This window comes from Mobula birostris, chromosome 6 (assembly GCF_030028105.1).
Source record: "Mobula birostris isolate sMobBir1 chromosome 6, sMobBir1.hap1, whole genome shotgun sequence".
Classification (NCBI taxonomy): Eukaryota; Metazoa; Chordata; class Chondrichthyes; order Myliobatiformes; family Myliobatidae; genus Mobula; species Mobula birostris.
In genome coordinates, this window is record NC_092375.1 from 55,206,328 (window position 1) to 55,216,807 (window position 10,480).

Below are 10,480 nucleotides of genomic sequence, written 5' to 3' on the forward strand. Positions count from 1 at the left end.
TGAAGTATTCACCATTTACAAAAAAATCACCGCTAACCCAATTGTAATCTTCACTCCATACTTGCATCTACCCACAATAATCTTTCACCCTCTTGCCACCAAATATGCACCTATTTCTGCTGTAAACACATTCAGCCTCTGCTCCTACTGCACTTTGCGAGAGTTTTAAAGACATAAAACTGAAATTTTCCAGCTCAGTACCATCTTAGGTGGCCAAATACTAAATTTTAAATGGATCTAGAGGCTTAGATTCCCCCCAAAAGGGAATTGACCCTCTCAAACTATTCAGGATATTCTATATTTCAATTAAATCTCCTGTCAGGTTTCTAAATTCTACCAGATTCAATCGTAGTCCGTTCAATTTTTTTCCCCATGAGGCAACTTGCCTATTTCAGATATTAGTTCAATAAACCTTATGAGAAGTTCAAACAATGTATTAACATTTTCCTAAAAAGAAGCAAATATGGTATAGAGTACTTTAGAATTGGTCACCAATGTCTCACTTTCCTAGCAATAAATAATATTTTGCTTTCCTAATTACTTGCTATACTTGAATACTGGGGCTTTGCAAATTACAAGCTAAGACTCCCTGATTCCTTTCCCCTCAGAGCTCTGCCATCTCTCACCATTTATGTGACATGCTTTCTCATTTTTTTGCAGCCAGTCTAATTTCTCATTTTTCCTATTTTTCCCAACTCAGTTACAGTATATATATTTGTTGCTTTATGTCCTTTTTGTAACCTACTTTCCTATTCACGTTTGTGCTATCAGCAACCAAAGCTTTAGTGGCTTTAAGTTATTTACACAAATTGTAAAAAGTTGATGCATGAGTACTGCTCATGCATGAGTGCCAATCTTTGTACTTTATTATTTGTTTCTTGTTAGCCAACCAATCATCTCTCCTTACCAATATGATACCTCTTAAAGCTTTTATCTTTAACCATTATCTTTGACATGCACCTTATCCATATCAGATGTCACTTCCTTAAAGAACTCCCAACAAATATGACTTGTTTGATAATCACATTGACTTTGATCAATTATCCTGATTATTTTTGTGTTCTACTTTAATGTCTTTGATACAGGTCTTCACATTTTGCATCAGATGTTAAGGTTTTCCACTTTCTGTTTCCCATTATTTTTAAATAACATTACATTTATTATTTTCTAATGGAATTTCTTGAACCTAGGGAATTCTGGGAGTAGAAAATTAAATTGCATGAGATAGATAGCTAGCTGGGTGACTGTCAGAAGGGAAAGGAAATAAGTATAGTGTACAGTTCCCCTGAAACTTTTCTCCTCAATAGCATCTACACCACTTTGAATACTTTTGGGAGTAGGGAGCCTATTAGGTCTTGCACCTTAGATGGCTCTTTGGCTCAGAAAGGAAGTGGGAAGGAAGAAGAGAACAGTAGTGATAGGGGTTTTAGTAGTTCAGGAAACAGACAGGAGATTCTATGACCGTGAAAGAGACTCCTGGATTCTATGCTGCCTCCCAGGTGCCAGGGACAGGGGCATTTCACTTCACATCAGGTGTACAGCATTCTTAAGGAGAAATGTGAACAGCTAGAAGTTGCGGTACATATTGGTACCAATGACAAAGGTAGGAAAAGGAATGAGGCCCTGAAGAGTGAATATAGGGAGCTAGGCAATAAGCTGAAAAGCAGGTCCACGAGATTCGTAATCTATGGATTGCTGCTTGTGCTGTGAGCCAGTGAGGGTAAGAATAGTATGATTTGGCTGATGAATGTGTGGTTGTAGAACTGGTGAGGGGTTTAAAATTTCAGGATTATTAGGCCCTCTTTTGGGGAAGGGTATGACCTGGACAAAAACAACAGATTATACCTGGACTTCAGGGGGCCAACATCCTTGCAGGCAGGTGTACTAGAGCTGTTGCGGAGGGTTTAAGCTAGGTTGTCAGAGTGCATAGGAACCAGAATGATTGCTCAAAAGATGGAGCATTTGGTGGAAATGTAGATGCATAGTGTTGAAAGACAGTGAGGAACAATGAGCAGCAGTTAGGGCATAATTGCAGTCATTTGGATGGATTGAAATGTGTTTATTTTATTCAAGAAATGATCAGGAACAAGGGTGATGAACTTACAGAAGGGAACTATGATGTTGTGGCATTACAGAGACTTAACTGTACAAGGGCAGGAACAACTGCTGGATGTTCTAGGGTTTAGATGGTTCAAAAGAGAAAAGGAGGGAGGTAAACGAGGTGGGGAACAGCACTGCTGATCAGGGATAGTATCACAGCTACAGAAAGGGAGACCATTGGGGAGAGATCATCTACTGAGGCAGTGTGTAAGTCTGAAACAGAAACACAGCAAACACTCTACTGGTAGCATTGTACAGACTTCCTGGCCCTCTACAATAGCAACAGAGGCACTGAGGAGCAGATCGGGAGGCAAATTTTAAAAAGGTGCCAAAATAAGAGGGTTATTGTCATGGGTAACTTCAACATCCCTAATTTTGATGGGCAAGTCAGTACAAAATTTTTCTTAACAAAATATGTGGACAGGCAGATTAGAGCAGAGGCCATACCAGATCTAGTACTAGGTAATGAATCTGGTCAGGTGACAGGTTTCTTGGTGGCTGAGCACTTTGGAGTCAATAACCACAACTCCCTGACCTATACCATAGCCTTGATCAGGGACAGGAGCAGACAGTATGGAGAACTATTTAATTGGGGAAGGGAGAATTATGCTGCAATTATACAGGAACGAGAGCATAAATTGGGAAGAGATGTACTCAGAGAAATGTACAACAGAAAAGTGGAGGGTGTTTAGGGAGCACTTGCATGGGGTTCTGAATAGGTTTGTGCCATTGAGTCAGGAAAAGGATGATAGAGTGAAGGAACTGTGGTTGAGAAGAGACGTGGAACATCCAGTCATGAGGAAGAATGAAGCATACTTAAGGCTTAGGATACAACGATAAACAGGGTTTTGGAGAGTTATAAGGCAGCCAGGAAGGAGCTTAAGAAGGGACTAAGAAGAGCTAGAAGGCAACATACAAAAGCCTTGGTGAGCATGCTTAAGGAAAACCTCAAGGCCTTCTTAACAGATGTGAAGAACAGGATGACTACAGTGAGGGTAGGATGATCAGGGACAAAAAATGGAAACACATGCCTGGAGTGGGAGGAGGTAGAGGAGATGCAAATGAATGCTTTGCTTCAGTATTCACCACTGAAAGGGTCCTGAATGAATATGAAGACAGTGTCAAACAGACCTCTATGATGTAACATGTCGATGTTAAGAGGATACAATGGAGCTTTTGATAAACATTAGAATTGCTAAATTCTCAGGGTTGGATGAGATATACCCCAGGTTACTACAGGAAGCAGGAGATTGCTGTACCTTTCTCAATAATCTTTGTGTTCTCAGTGGCCACAGTAGTACCCCTAGAGATTGGAAGGTGGCAAGTAATATTTCCTTATTGAAGAAAGGTTAACAGAGATAATCCTGAGAATTATAGACCAGTGAGTCTTATGTCAGTGGTGGGCAAACTATTGGACAGGATTATTAGAGACAAGACTTATGAGTATTTGGAGAAGCATAAGCTGATTAGGGATAGTCAGCATGGCTTTGTGATAGGCAGGTCATGCCTCATGAGAGTGATCAAATTTTTTGATGAAGTAACAAAACAAATTGATGAAGGTGCAGTGGATGTGGTGCATATGGATATTTTAGTAAGGCGTTTGATAAAGGTTCCCAATGATAACTCATTCAGCAACTCAGGAGGCAGAGGTTCCCACAAGACTTGGCTGCATCGATTCAGAATTGGCTTGCCACAGAAGGTGGAGGGTGGTAGCAGATGGGGTGTATTCTGCCTGTAGGTTGGTGACCAGTGGTGTTCCACAGGGATCTAGTCTGGAACTTCTGCTTTTGGTGATTTTTATAAATGACTTGGATGAGGAAGTGGAAAGGAGGTTAATAAGTTTGCAGAACTCATGAAGGTTGACAGTGTTGCAGACAGTGCGGAAGGTTGTTGTAGACACTGACAAGACGCCGAAGTGAGAAGTGGCATGTGGAGCTCGATCTGGAAAAGTAATATATGGCCAAACTTAAAAGCAGAATAAAGGCTTAATGACAGAATTTTTAGCATGTGGAGGAACAGAATGATCTATGCTCATTGATCACTTAAAGCCACCAAGAAAGTTGATAGGGTGGTTAAAAAGGGATGTGGTGAGATGGCCTTCATTAGTTGGGGGATTGAGTTCAACAGCTGTGAGGCAATATTGCAGCTTTGTGAAACTCCGATTAGACCACGTTTGGAGTAGTTCAGTACTGGTCATGTCATTATAGGAAGGATGTCGGAGCTTTAGAGAGGATGCAAAGAAGATTTACCAGAATGCTGCCTAGACTAGACAGCATGTTTTAAGGGGATATGTTTAGTGAGCTAGGGACTTTACCTTTGGAGTGAAGGAGAATGACAGCTATCAACTTTTTCTCAGGGAGGAAATGACTACTACAACAGGGCATAATTTTAATATGATTAGAGGAAAGCATGGGGGGGGGGTAGATGTCAGACAGAGGTAAGTGTTTTTTTTTTAAATACAGTGAGTGCGTGATGAGTGCATGGAACACACTACCGGGGTGGTGGGTAGAGGGCATTAAAGAGATTCTTATAAACGCAGATGGGTGAAAGAAAAGTTGAAGGCTATTCAGGAAAAGAGTTATTGTTAGAATTTGTAGAACAAAACTTTTCTTTCCTGCAGGTCTCTGGCCTTTGAAAACATCAAAGACAATTAAGTTCCTTATCCTGTCCCTTATACACTATTTCTTATCATATTATATCTGTATCCCCTAAAACAGTGGTTTCCAATCTGGGGTCCATAGACGCCTCAGTTAATGGTAGGGATCTATGGTGTAAAAAAGATTGGGAACCTTTGCTCTAAAACAACAGGCGAAGTTTCAGGGAATACAACTCTAAAAATATACAGTAACTGTAGTCAACCTTACTTTATACCTCATCCTTGTGCCATTATACATGTTGCATGACCTTTAAACTCTTTCACTACTCAATAAGTGAAGCAGACATTCCTGATGGTTAGGGACATGTTAGGGACCCATTATTGTATTTAAGACCTATGATAACTGAGTGCCTGAGTATTGTTTGATTAGCTTAACTGAATGCTGAATGGAACACCTAGCCACCTGATCTATAATAACTAAATGTAGGAGTGTCCCTTCAGAGTTCTTTAACCTGAAAGCTTAATAGCATGGAACTGACATTGACTGAAGCCATTCTAAAAGCATTCTGAGGGTAATCAAGAACATCTACTGCTTCTACAGAAGCAATTTGAAATGATACCACAGTGATAAAGTTTTGCACAGTGGATGCCGCTGACACAAGACCACTTTTCCTTCATGGTTAAGTAGACCAACTCCGTACTTCATACGATTACATTTTTTCTCAATCATGTGTTGCAGTCAACTTTTCCTTAGAATTCACCATTTATAAGCAGCATTTGGGAAATCTGAATACTAGTATCAAACAGTTGTTCACACTCCCTGGTGTATTTTTGTGTGGTATATGAATTAGTTTTTGGTAACTCATTTCATTTTGGTAGAAGTTGCCAAATTTAGAATATGCTATGGAATTACATCATGGAGTGTTTGTAATAATGTGGCCTTCTAATAGTATGCTATTGAGATCCAGTTGTGTTATTTTATTTGGCATGAGTGTATATGCAGTTAATAACCTTGAACATCTGCATTCTGAATGTGCTGTTTGTTCCTAATTACATTGTACATGTGCAGGCTGACCCTTGTGTTCATATTCGATGTTGAATATGATCACGTGTCTTCCCTCAATGTATATTTGTTTTCTTATTCAACATGATCCTGCCTTCAGGAGTGAAAGTAAGACATCAACATCTGGTGAAGAGTTTCATGTAGTGTGAACATGCTCAGAACACTGTTGTAATGTGGCTTAAGTGGGCAGTGTCTTTCTAAACAAGTACCTCAAATAAAAGTAATTGTAATGAGGCCTTTTCAAAAATTCCAGGATTGGCATTGAGTGCAGAAGGCAGCACTCCCTGTATTTTGTGTTGGAAGTCTTCTAAATTGAAATGGGTTGGATTATACTGGAGTTTTCATCAAAGATTGGGCAACTTCAATCTTGTGGTACTTAACAGTACATTGTTCAAAACCTTTATTCAAATGTCATATTTCTCATATTTTTCTTATGATACAGAGGACAGCCATTTAGCCACCACTCGGGGCCCCAATCTGTCACATGACTCCTCGTAGCTTGTCCTTTCTTGCATTGACTCTCCACTCCCCTGCCCAGATTTAACTGACACTAGAGGTAATTTACAGTATTAACCCAGAATTTCATAGGATTTGTGATGTGTTAGGACATCAGATCATCCAGGGAAAACACAGGTACAAACTCCACAAAAATGGTTCACTAAAATGATTCCAGGATTGAATAGCCTGTCATATGCAGAGTGTTTGATGGCTCTGGGCCTGTCTTCTGAATTCTATTGAATAATGAGGGGTGACCTCATTGAAACCTATCGAATGGTGAAAGGCCTTGATAAGAGTGGATGTGGAGAGGATGTTTCCTATGGTGGGAGAGGCTAGGACCAGAGGACATAGTCTTAGAATAGAGGGGCACCCTGTTAGAACAGAGATGAGGAGGAAAGAGTGGTAAATCTGTGGAATTCTTCGCCACAGACAGCTGTGGAGACCAAGTATTTATGTATATTTAAGGCAAAGGTTGATACATTCTTGACTGGTCAGGGCATGAAGGGATAAGGGGAGAAGGCAGGAGACTGGGGCCGAGGGGAAGATTGGATCAGCTATGACGAGATGGCAGAGCAGACTCAATGGACCAAATGGCATAATTCTGCTCCTATATCTTACGGTCTACAAAGTCAGCAACCCAGGTCAGGGTTGCAGCACTACTGCACTGCAACATCACTCTATCGTTAAAGATCCAGTAATTAACCCTTCTCAGCAGCTTGATTACTATGTCAGAATATTATTATGCATATAACAATTAGAACAATAGTCACCAACACCAGATAGTTTCAAGAATCTCTTTCATCTGCACACATCCTGCAGGTTCAGGACATGGACTTTACCAAATGAATGACTGATTACCATCCATGGAGAACTTTGTACTTTCAGGATTGGAGCCTTTGTACTTTCTGGATCTACAGATTTAATGTTTCATTTTGGTTTACAGCCAATGAATTAACATGCACACACAGACCAGTTTATATCTACCGCAAACCATTCTTTGCTATCAGCCCAATATCTAATGAGATACAGCAAACCACAGGGATGAATGTGGAATCCATTCACAGCATTCTGATTTACTGATATACATAATTAAAACAATTGCAACATATGTGGACATACAAATACATTCCCTTGCAGATATTGTCTCAAGACTTCAATCAGGAAAAAAACTGATTTAATTTTATGACATACAAACAGGACTACATAGCATTTAATGAAGCACAAGTGATGAGGGTGGTCAAGGTGGGAGAGGGTGATGGAAAAAGATTCAGTAGCTTGTCAGCAGCACTGCAAGAATAATATGCGAGTCAGAATACCACTTGTCATCATTCCACATTCGTGTTTATGTACTCATTAGCTGTGGTCTGTGATTTACCATTAAGGACATATTTGAATATCCGTACAGGATATATTAATTGTTTCAAACATTAGCCCCACACTCCCATATGGTGGCAGGTATACTTCCAGCTTGTGTTGAGACCATTGTGGGATTGGATTTCTGAATCATTATCTCAGATCTTGTTTTCAACACAGATGGTAATGTACATCACTGATGCTTACAGAAGGAACCAATTATTCCTGATCAACTAATTAACTGTGAAAAATCTAAATTAGGGTCTTAGTGCCTGTTAAAGGCCAAGATAGACACCTCATTAACGAGACAGATACTGGGCCAACTCTTCAAAATCCTTCAAGATTAGCTGTCAACAAAAGTTAAATTTATGATTCCTTTTCCGCCGCCAACAGCAATTTCATCTGGAGTTAGAAGAATGTAATTGAAGTAACCTCAATGAGCTGCTGCAGTGCTGCTTGCAGATTGTATATGTTGGAACGTGCTTCATCCCTCCTCTTTCCTGGTTATCAAGTCTCGCAATGGGGTTGTTGATCAAGTGGACTTTCCTATCCTGCACATCTTCAAATAACTCAAGGGAAGCTGAATAGCTTGACTATGGAGGAGGAGTGAAATTTACAGGATTGCTAACAGAGGACCAAAATGGACCCAGTGAACTAAATATTTACATTCTGTGCCAAAGTAATTCTGATTCTGGCATCTGCGATATTTTTGCAATGATCAAGCTAGGTGAAAAGCATCCAACCACATACTTAATAAAGCTTCTAGAGGAAAGGCATAATTTTGATGGATTAAGTAGTTTCAGAGGGTGCCAATATTTGCCTGCATCTCAGTCTCACAATTTTTATAAAGTTATAGCATGAAAGGTCTGGTTAATACTATGATCTCAAAAGGATTAATGGTCAAATCTGGACAATGGTCTAAGTCAAGACATGGTGTCTTGACTTACTCTTATTCAGACAGTTGATTACCTATTATTTATGAGGCATGAATGTTGTCTTGTTACTCCCAAATCTAGTTGTTATCCTCTAACTGCAGCCTGTCATTAGAGTCACAAAGTCATTGAGTCATGCAGTATGGAAACAGACCTTCGGCCCAACTGATCCATGCGGATGATGTCTTCCAATGAGTTAGCCATACTTGCCTGTGTTTGGCCTATATCCATTTAAACCTTTCATATCCATGTATCAATGCCTTTTAAGTATTTCATTGCTGAAAGAATGATGAATGGAATTGAAAACAAGAGAAAATCTGCAGATGCTGGTAATCCAAGGAACACACACAAAATGCTGGAGGAACTCAGCAGGCCAGGCAGCATCTATGGAATAGAGTACAATTGACACTTTGGGTCGAGACCCTTCAGCAGGATTGGAGAAAAAAAGACGAGGAGTCAGAGTTAGACGGTGGGGGCAGGGTAGGAAGAAACACAAGGTGACAGGTGAAACAGAGGGGGAGGGCTGAAGTAAAGGGCTGGAAAATTGGTGAAAGAAATACAGTGCTGGGGAAGGGGGAATTAATAGGAGAGGACAGAAGGCCATGGAGGGAAGAAAAAGGGGAGGAGCACCAAAGGGAGGTGATGGGCTGGGAAAGAGATAAGGTGAGAGGAAAAAGGGGATGGGGAATAGGGAAGAGAGGGAGCATTACCAGAAGTTCAAGAAGTCGACGCTCATGCTATCAGGTTGGAGGCTAACCATACGGTATATAAGGTGCTGCTCCTCTAATCTGAGTGTGGCCTCATCTCAACAGTAGAGGACATGGATGGACATGTTGGAATAGGATGGGAAATGGAATTAATTAAGGTGGCCACTGGGAGATCCCACTTTTTCTGACAGACAAAGCGTAGATGCTTGGCGAAGCAGTCTCCAAATTTACATTGGGTCTCACCAATTTATAATAGGCCACAAATGGAGATCCACCAGCTTATCCACTGATGTCTATTACAAACTCACTGACTCTCACAGCTACATGGGCTATACTTCTCCCCACCCCGTTGCTTGTAAAAATGCCACCCCCTTCTCTCAATACCTCTGTCTCCGCTACATCTACTCTCAGGAGGAGGCTTTTCATTCCAGAATGAGGGAGATGTCCTCCTTCATCAAAGAAAGGGGCTTCCCTTCCCCTACCATCAACACTGCCCTCATCCCATCCTCTCACCACCCACCAGGGATACAGTTCCTCTTGTCCTCACCCATCACCCCACCAGCATCCACATCCAACACATAATTCTCTTTTTATCTTCCGCCATCTTCAATGGGATCCCACAACCAAACACGTTTTCCGCCCCTCCCCCAATTTCTGTGCTCCACAGAGATCACTCCCTGCACGATTCCCTTGTCCATTCATCCCTCCCCACTAGTCTCCCTCCTGGTACTTATCCTTGCAAGTGGAACAAGTGCTAGACCTGTTGCTACAACTCCTCCCTCACTACCATTCATGGCCCCAAACAGTCCTTCTAGGTGAGGCGATATTTCACCTGTGAGTCTGCTTGGGTCATCTATTGCATCTGATGCTCCCGCTGTGGTCTCTTGTATATGGGTGAGTGCCGAAATAGATTGGGAGACCACTTAGCCAAGCACCTATGGTCTATCCGCCAGAAAAAGTAGGATCTCCCATTTGCCACCCATTTTAATTTCACTTCCTATTCCCTTATGTCCATCCATGTCCTCCTTGCTGCCTGGCCTGCTGAATTCCTCCAGAATTTTGTGAATAGAATTTAAATCCTGGAGTCTTTCCATGATGAGAAATGAAGCAAATAAGATAAAGATATTTCCTGCAATAGTGTCTTGAATGACTTTAGGCTTGTGATAACTATCTTTTGTAAAGCATAATTATAGCTCTTTTTAACCACTAGGGAGTCTTTCTCTTATACTGC

General features: G+C 41.0%; 1 protein-coding gene across 8 annotated transcripts in view; it reads right to left on the reverse strand.

The window, feature by feature from the left end:
- The window catches only part of zbtb20 (zinc finger and BTB domain containing 20), a 347,065-nt gene that overhangs the window by 13,308 nt on the left and 323,277 nt on the right, over positions 1-10,480 (reverse strand). The window lies entirely within an intron of this gene.